Consider the following 5,608-nt stretch of genomic DNA (forward strand, 5'->3'; position numbering starts at 1 on the left):
TATTACTCTAGAACTAAATATAGGGGGGAGTTAAAACATTGAAAAGGTGATTGTGGCCTTTGCAGTAGTTTCTAAACCTAAGTCTAAGGGAGCCTTTTGGCCCGTTCAGGCCCAGATAAGACCTGTCACTGTTTACAAGAATTTATTGTTTGTAAATATCCTCAGATATGGACAGTACCTAGAGTATTTTTCGACCTATTAAATGTATTAAGGAAAAATGCCAGGTTTCAATTTGCCTCATTTATTCACAAGTTGTACTGCTTTAACTGAACTGGCATTTTGCTGTTGCTCTGAAGTTTTAGACAACTAACTTTGATACCAAAAAAGAGGGTGTCGTTAAAATAGTACAACTGAGCACTTCCAGCCAGTAAAATCTCTAAGTCACTAATGCTCTAAACTGGATTTGATCAGCAATCTTTATATGAACGGTTACAATCTCATTATCAGTCCCATCAGCCCCCCACCCGTTGTATGGGCTCAATAATACCCGTATAACTTAACATATGGAACATAATATAACACAGGGAAATCAGCTATACTGGTATAAGCACATTTATACCAGTATAACTACTGGTAAAATAAATCAGACCACTAACCAAAATAGTTATACCATCACAAGCTGGGTAGACCAGGCCTAAAAAGTTAAACCAAAAAGGGACGTGTAATCTTTTGAGAGTCAAGCATAATATGCGCACCTTCTGCTTGGAAGTGGAGCCACTGTTTTGCAATGATCGTGAGGAGATATGCAAGTACCGCTCTGGTGGATGGACAGTCAACGTGCAAAGACCAGAGGAGGGAGTTACCGGATCCCTGCTGTCAAGTGTCTGGGTATGGCAAATATGTCATCAAAGCACTTTAATTTTCAGCAGCAACAATTGCTCCCAAAAGTTAACATGGGAGTTCTCCATCAACCCTTCCCTAAGCATGGATGTAAGCTCTGATTATGTGTGTCAAGCAATAACTATCATATTTCAAGAAACAGAAATCACTTATGAAAAAGGTAGCTTAGGAAAGGAATAAATAAAAATACTCCACAAACTAAAACCGTTTAGATATGTTGTTCTTGAACTGCCCTCAACAATGTGCCCTCAACACATGTACATGGAGTGGGGTTTTTAAAAGCACTCACTGCTAGTCTAGCTTTGCTCCCAGTGAAGTTAGTAATAAAGATCCCATTGAATTAAATCAGGGAACAGTTAGGCCTACACTGAGTGCTACAGAGAAGTCCACCCCTGATGCCCAGATATGATGGTGCTGGGTGCTTCCTTGAAATAATCTCATGTGAGATGGGGAGGAGGAAATTGAGAATGTATGGAAAAGGGCCAGCGACGCAAATGTTGGGAGGAAAATTAGCTGGGGCTGGCTGTTCATGGACTTTTCAGCTATGCAAACATCATCTGCCCTGTGACAGACCCAGACCAGTGAGGTGCAGGAGTCTGGTCGAGGGCAAATATACTGGCCACTGGAGGAATAGTTTTCTGTTCCCTGAGTGACCAGAGCAGGGGCTGCCCTAGAGCAATCAGGAACCTGCCAGAACCAATTAAGACAAGCAAGCTAATCAAGATACCTGGAGCCAATTAAGAACTTTCTAGATTCAATTATGGCAGGCAGGCTAATCAGGACACCTGGTTTAAAAAGGACATTCCATCAATTAGTAGGGGGTGTGCCAGGAGCAGGAAGTGAGAAGGCGTGCTGCTGGAGGAGTGAAGAGTTCAAGCCTGATCAGGCTTCAGGAGGAAGATCCTGCAGTGAGGATAAAGAAGATGCTGGGGGGAAGGCCATGGGGAAGTAGCCCAGGGAGTTGTAGCTGTCACGCAGCTGATACAGGGAACATTGTGGACAGCTGCTATCCACAGGGCCCTGGGCTGGAACCCAGTGTAGAGGGTGGGCCCGGGTTCCCCCCATCCCCACAACTCCTGATCAGACACAGGAAGAGTTGAACCTGGTCTGTGAGAAACACCAGAAGGGAAGGTCTAAATTGGAAAGGGATCTGGCCTGTCCCCGACCCACTAGGTGGGACACAGAGACTGCGGGGATTGTTCTCCGTTTCCCCCATGGTGGCCAGTGATGAGGTTAGCTGAGTGGATGGCAGGTTTGAGCCAATAGCAAGAGTGGCCAAACTGAGGGCTGCCGTGAATCTCTGAGGCGAGCAAATCCGCCAATAAGCGCAGGACCCACCAAGGCAGAGGAGGAACTTTGTCACAGCCCATACACAAAGAATCTGTTAAACTTTAAAACCACGCATGGGTTCAGGCTTGGTGCGGATGCACAATCCTACTTCTATGTGCTTTAGGCTAGAAGCCTAATTGCTCTTTTGAGCAAAAGCTGCTTTTTGAAGAAAATTCAACAATGCAGCCAAAATAGCCCCATGAACCAATGTTAGGCTTTAGACACAGCTTGTAGGATTTAATTTGACCTTTGAGTCAAGCACTGAAGAAATCCTTACAACAAGTACAAAGGGTGCCTACACCAGATCATATTAGCAAAGCAGGGACACCGAAGTGCCTAAGTTCCAAGCACTGGACTAATCCACGTACAAGACATTTATTTAAAAATGGAGATGGCTAAAAGCACTATGAAGTCATGTTTTTACAATGTAAGCATGTGGTATTATTAGAGACCTGGTTTATGTCAAGCTCTCAGGTTATGTCTTTAGTGCCAAAGTCCTTTAATCAGACAACGTAGCTCCTGTTATAACGAGAGCCAACATTTGCCTTTGATCATTGCAAGTTTCAAATGAAATATTTTTTCTTGGTACTCCTCACTGACCAATTTAGAGATAATGTATCTGTGATTGCAGTTGCTTTCCAGAAAGAGTTGACTCCTTTTGGACGTGGATTTTATAGACAGCACTTAAGTATTCTGGTCATATTGCAGTAAGACTCCAATAGTTTCCTGCTTCCTTGCAAAACTCCCTTCTCTGGAAGTTCAATAAAAATATATTGTATTGTCTCAAGGCAGAAGAAAAAAAGGGCTCAAAAGAAGAAGGGTGGGGCAAGGCATGCAAAAATTCTTGTGTTTTCTACACATTGCTCTGCTCTACACAGAAATTGGATTGTCTGTTCCTAAGGACCATGTAATAGACTGTACAGGATTCTGCAGAAATCACCAATAAGCCAGGCTGTTCTAGCATGTGCATTACTGCCATAGGGTGAAATTCACCCCAAGTGCAAAGTACTCACAAGTCCCTATGCATGGCTTAAGCCTCAATGTGAGACTAAAATGAGATTTAAGTGGTGCAGAGAGCCAGGTGCAGGCTCCCTTAGACTGGATCGTAACTTGGCTCTAACACTTTCATACTCGCTCAGCTTTATGCATGTGAGTAGTCCCTTTCATGTCAGTGATAAATGTCTGCGTGTATTTCCAGGGGCAGCACCTCCACCTATATCTTATCTGCAGTCTGAGTCGCTATTTCTCATAAGCCCCTCTCTCACTTCCTCCAATTTTCACTTATTACAGTACTTCCGTCGGGAGCTGGTTAACACTTCCAACGTTGAGCCTGATATTGCAAGCTCCTGGCAGGCTGAGCTCTCACTGAAGACAAGGGAAGAGGAAGTGTTGTTCATTACTTTCTGCGTGACGTTGGAGAAGTCACTGAGGCCCAGATCCAGAGAGACATTTAGCTGCTTAGGGTACATCTACGCAGCAGCCTGGGTAGATAGAATTGAGGTAGCACACTAACAATTGCAGTGTGGGTGTTGGGGCACCAGTGGAGGCTTGGGCTAGCCCCTGGACCCCCTGGGCCTGAGCACGGATGGCTAGCAGGCGCCACCTCATCTACACTGCTATCCTTAGCGTGCCAGCTCGGCTCAAGCAAGCGCAAGTCTGTCTCCCCCGGGGCAGGGAGGCTCACTCCCAGCTGCAGCAAAGAGATCCCCTTAGTCTCTTGGTGCCCCAGTTCACCGCCTGTAAAATGCAGACAATAGCACTTCCCTGCCTCACAGGACTGCTGTGAGCAGACATCCGTTACAAAAATTCTGCAGTGCTTGGCTACTCTGGAAATGGGGGCCATACACTGCCTGAGAGTTCCAGGCACCTTGCTTACAGGATCCATCCCTTGGTAAGTGACTTGAAAATGACCATTAGATCACAAATAGCTCCTGAAGGAATGGCTTGCCTCTTCAGGGATTGGGGAAGAGGGGGGAAAGCAAGGTCAGAGAAAGTTCCTTTACCAATAAAGGTACTCTAACAGAGTGCAAGTGTTCATATTGCCTTCTCTTATCCCAACCTGGACTATGGTTTCTAATGAAAGAACGTTGCATTCAATCTCAAATTGATTGTAAAAAGTGACATTTCCAAATCCAGAATCCATTTCTGAGTAACGAGCACCGGAGTATGCAGTCCAGGCCATCGGTGTATCTTCTCAGGAAAGGCTCTCAACGTGGGAGGCTGTTTGGCCTGGAAATTAAGGCACTGGCCTACAACTCAGGACACTACAATTCTATTCCCATCTCTGCCACTGACCAGCTGTCTGACCATAGGCAAGTCCCTTCTCCTCTGACTATTTCCACTCCCACCTCTCTACTGGTTAGAATACAACCTCAGCAGGATACGGACTGCCTCTTGTAGTAGGTACAACGCTTAGCACAAAGGGGCCCAGATCAGAGCTGGGTCCTCTAGGCACGGCCACAGAAAATAAATCGAACACCAACCGTGTGCCTTTACACCACTCTCCAGGCATGCACAAGCCTCCCATTCATGCACAGCTGGTTGTAGCTGATTGTTTAAGTGGCCATTAAAAACAGAACATGTTTCTCCCCAGCAAAAACAAAATCCTATAATACAAAGTGAAACTGACTGTTCTATTAACTCCCATCCTGCATCAGCAAGTTTCTAAAGTGTTGAAATGTTATAATTGACTTTTCTGCTAGTAGCAAAATGTCACTTTTTCTTAATACCTCATAAGTCAGTAATACATTTCAAAAGCCTCTAATGCTACTACCACAACAGGACTTACAAATTAGCACATTTTTAGCTTTTCATTAAACACAATACAAAAGCCGTCTCATATTAGGGTTTCTCTTCCCATTATTGAAAGTACTGGCACTTTGGAACTTCTGGTAGCAAATTATAATGCACTCAGCTAGGGCCTATTGTAAATCGGCACTTCAAAAAGTGTCACATACTCGCTCCTCTTTAAGCACTGAAAATATTGGAGTCTATTTGAAAAAGCCTTATGGAGTCTCTCTCTAGCCTTGCAAATCATCACAGCACTGTGTAGGGCTTCCTTTTATTTTCTCATGGCATTAAACCATTTTTATTCTGACAAAAAGAGGATTATTTCTTGCTGAGATTAAAAAAATACATAAGATAACAAGCTGGATAAAAACCCCAAATCATTTAGGGCTCTATTCTCTTCCACATTTGTTTTATGTGCTCCTGGTAGTGCTGCATCCGTGGGGCTGACCTAGCTAAGCTCCTGAGGAGATGAGTCCAGATCTGAAATTCCAGACCTGTCCCGTAATTCAAAATCTGGCCTTGAACAACGCACTGTGCCTGCTGCCAAGACATGCCCATCGCACGTATAGATGGTGGCCTACAATGATGACATCTGGCTGAGGAAGCCTTTCAAAGGCTGACTGATAGAACCACTGCCGCAGAGCCATCA

The sequence above is a fragment of the Lepidochelys kempii genome, chromosome 11 (assembly GCF_965140285.1).
Source record: "Lepidochelys kempii isolate rLepKem1 chromosome 11, rLepKem1.hap1, whole genome shotgun sequence".
NCBI lineage: Eukaryota > Metazoa > Chordata > Testudines > Cheloniidae > Lepidochelys > Lepidochelys kempii.